Source organism: Cynocephalus volans, chromosome 3 (genome assembly GCF_027409185.1).
Source record: "Cynocephalus volans isolate mCynVol1 chromosome 3, mCynVol1.pri, whole genome shotgun sequence".
Classification (NCBI taxonomy): Eukaryota; Metazoa; Chordata; class Mammalia; order Dermoptera; family Cynocephalidae; genus Cynocephalus; species Cynocephalus volans.
The window spans coordinates 50,646,392-50,650,462 of NC_084462.1; positions in this window are offsets into that span (position 1 = coordinate 50,646,392).

A 4,071-nucleotide genomic window follows, 5' to 3' on the forward strand; every position below is an offset into this window, starting at 1 on the left:
GCATACGCATAACCAATTGAAAAAAAAAGATTCACAAATCATTTTGCCATTCTAGAAATGTTTCTTGTGTTTTTTGCAGCATGCCTGTAAAGATCAATTAGCAAAACATTTAGCACGTGTATATGGGTACTTCAAAAAGTTTGTGGAAAAATGCAGTTGAAAAGACAATACAAATCTTTCCATGAACTTTTTAAAGACCTCTCTTTCTAGAAGGAGACATGTAAATCTTAATGCAGGAAGAGATGCAGCAGGCCTCAGAGTCCATTTACACCATGTCTTCGGGTAAGCCTGTAAGAGTTTTGTTACTCATACACATGTTACTAGCATACAGTAGAAATATGGCAGAAATACGGCTCTCTCCAACTCATATGTGAGCGAACATCTGGAAGTGTCAGTTATTGCCAATCCTGACAGAGATCGAGGACTCTTTCACTGTAGTAATGCTCTGTAAGCATTCTTGTATTTCTTTTTCGCTTGCTGTCTGATGAACTCATTAGGTTAAATTAGTGGAAGCAGAATCACAGGAGCAAATGTATGCTGATTTATGATTGGAGAGGCATTGCTTAATTTTTCTTCAGTTACTCTCTTAGTAGAGTATGAGAGTCCTTTTTCCTCCATATCCCAGTGACACTGGATATAATTTAAAAAATTTTCTTTTGCACAATCTTCACTAATCTTGTAGAAGTTCTCATAAGTTAGTCTTAACTCTCTTCTGCAAATAATCAATCAGTTCAATGTTCAAACTTCTACTGGACCAGTTTCTCTTCTTTGGAATGTTGTGTCCACCCTCTCCAACTTTGAAGGTGGTGTTGGGCAGAGGGGAGAGTGCATGTGATTTCAAGGCTGGTGCGTGGAGGGGTCCTTTTGCCTCTGGATTCTTGCTGACTCGCCTGCCTGCTAAGTAGGCATCCTACTGGCATCTGCTACTTACCTCTGTGGAAGGACGGGGGGTACAGTTCTACCCCTATCCCCACTGGCAAGGCCCTACCCAGGTTCTTGTTGCAGAGTTTGAGACTCAGCCAATCTTTCCATCCGTCCCCTGGCTTAGGCCATCCTCTCTGCAACTGCAGCCTTGCATGGGCTTGCCTTGTCCCTTGTGTTGTAGTTTCACTGCGGGTCTGCAGGTCTGCAGGTCTGCTGACTCCAAGCATTCTCCTACTCCCTGCATTCCCCAGTGGCGAGAGTGAGCATTCTGGCTGCATTCTCACTGGGGAAACAGCCTCAAAGTGTCCCAACCTATATACACTCAGGCACTGTAAACTGCCCAGCACAGAAGTCCATCTCCAGAATTTGTTCTGTGAATATGTATCTGTGTTAGGGTTGGGGTAGAGGGAACCTCATTTTTCCCGTCTTCATATTTCCAAATGGTGGGGCCTCCCTTAGAGTAACAGTCTGGCCTTTTCCTAATGCCTCACTTAATCTGTGAAGAGGAGAGGCCTGGAGAAGAAGCCGGGCCTGGGGAGTTCAGCAGCTCCTCTCTCCTGAAATATGCAGAGCCCTGGGCTTCCTGCTGCGAGTTTTACAGGGACAGGATCTGGTACTGTTAAGGGAGCCTGTGATTACCCAATTTCACCCGTGTTCAGGTAAGCAAGGCAGTCAGTTGTGGGGGTTCTGTATGGCAAAGCCCATAGTATTTCTCTCTTTCTCTCTCCCCTATATTGTTTAAACCCCTATGGAGAGTTATGAAGTTGTTTCCATGTTTTACTATTAGAACACAATGTTTTGTAAACATTCCTGTACATATTTCTTTCTTGCTTGTCTGATAAACTCATTAGGATGAATTACTAGAAGCAGAGTTGCAGGGTCAAATGTATGCTGGCTTCAAATTTGGAGAGGTATTATCTCCTTTTTCTTCAGTTACTCTCTCATCAGCACAGTGTGGGAGTTCTTTTTTTCTCCATATGCAGCCAATACTGGTTATAATTAATTTTTTAAAAAAAATCTTTGCTCATCTGCTAGCTGAAATATTGTTTTAATTTCCATTCATTTTATTACTAGTGAGGTGGAACATCTTTTAAAATTTGTTTTTCTTCTTTAATTTCTCTGTGCATGTTCTTTGCAAATTTTTCCATTAGGATGTTTTTCTCCTCTACTTTGATTTGTAAGAGCTATTTTTTGTGTTAGGGATCTCAAGTCTTTGTTGATGGCAGATTAACATAGTGTTTGAGAGCTCGGGTTTTCCAGATGTGATTTTGGGCTCAGTTAGTTAAACTCTGTCATTACTCTGTTATCTCTAAGTTAGTTTGTATTTCACAGGTATGAAATGCCACGCTCTCCCCTCACACCCTCCACCTCAACTACATCCCTGCAGGGATAGCTAGGAGAGGCAGTATTGGTGGCAGTCGAGAGGACTGCATGACTTTACATAACAGTGATGTATCCAGAGAGTGGGAATCAGAAGAGAAGAACCAAATAATGTTTTGGAGGACAGATGTCGAGACAGAAAATTAGGGGCAGTGGCTCCACTCTATGGGATGTGGGGAAGATAGACGCACTAAACATTTTTTTTTCCCCCAAGGAATTTTTTTCTGAATGTTGTAACCTTCCCTTTGCAGACTGACCCATCCGCCTGCCCTTCTGGAGCTATTTATGAAATAAAGTTCTTTTCCTGAGCTTTGATTCAGAACCGTATTTCTTTAGTATCTAGCTCTGTGTGGCAGTGGATTTAAAGAAGCAAGAAGGCTCACTGGAGTGGGCTCTTCACTGAGATGGGGCCCATTACAAATATTTCCCCTAATCTGTTACTAGTCTTTTTACTAAGGGTATGGCATTTTGCCATATAGGAAAAAAATTTTTTTTAACTGTAAATATTTACTGTGCTTATTTCAGGATGCAGTCACCTGCAGGTAACAGAAGATAAAGCAGAGGGGCTGAAACTGTAATCAAATGTGTTGGCTCATATAAGCAGGCAGTGGGCCTCACACTACGGACTCAGATCTTTCCATCTTTCTGTTCCACCTTTCAGAGTCTCAGTGACATCTTAAGCTGACTTCTCTTGTGGTCATAGGATGCCTGCCAGTAACAGTCAGGGCTCCGTTCCTCCTTGTTCATGTTCAGGAAGAAAGAGAAGGAGAGAGAGAAGGTTTGGCTTGCCCTGTGCCTCTGTTTTAGGAGAAAGTTTTCTTCCAAAACACTCCCATCAGACATCTCATCATTGTCTTAGATGGTGTAGGCATCCTGTCTCTCAGGTCATCGCTGGCAACAAGAAAGGGTTTTCTGCACTTGGCTTAAACCAGGGGTTCTCACAGTGTGGGTCCAGCAGCATCAGCTCTTCTTTGAAATGAAAATTCTCAGGGCCCCATCTCAGACCTACTGAATCGGAAACTGATTTCACACGTCCTCTAGGTGGTGCTGATGCCCCCCAAGTTTGAGACCCCTGGCTCAGGGCCCATCAGTGGTGCTGGGTCAGTTTATGTCCCTTGAATCACGTGGGCTGCTGAAGGGAGGGACGGACTCCTGAACAAAGCCGAGGTTCTGTTAGGGGGAAGGCAGAAATGGATCCTGGGGAGTATCAACAGTGTCTACTACGTGGGGCAAATGGTCCATAATTCAAAGCCCAGATGACCTTTTAATTCTAACTTTTTAAATTAAAAAATTAATATGTGCATAAAGTAAAAATTTCTAATTGTAGAAAGGTATAGATGGGCACACAATGCTCACGGCTCTATACTTGTTTTTTTCATTTAATACATCAGGGAGATTGTTTTATATCAATACCTTTAAATCTCTTTCATTCTTTGTAACAGCTATCTGTTATTCTCTTTAATGAATGTTCCATAATTTATTCAACCAGTCTCCTATTGACAGACCTTTAGGTGGTTCCTAATACTTCACTGACATAAACAACGCTGCAATGAACATCTATGTCCACATATCTTTGTGTGTGAGCAGCTATGCAGAAGTGGAATTTCCAGCTCAAAGGGAGGACCATGTTAAATTGTGATAGATATCTGCGAATTGTTTCCCAATGGAGTGGTGCCAGTTTACACTCCTACCAAGAGTGTGCAAGAATCCCTGTTTACCCACCTCACCAGCTCTGGGTATTGCCACACTTTACATCTTTGCTTATCT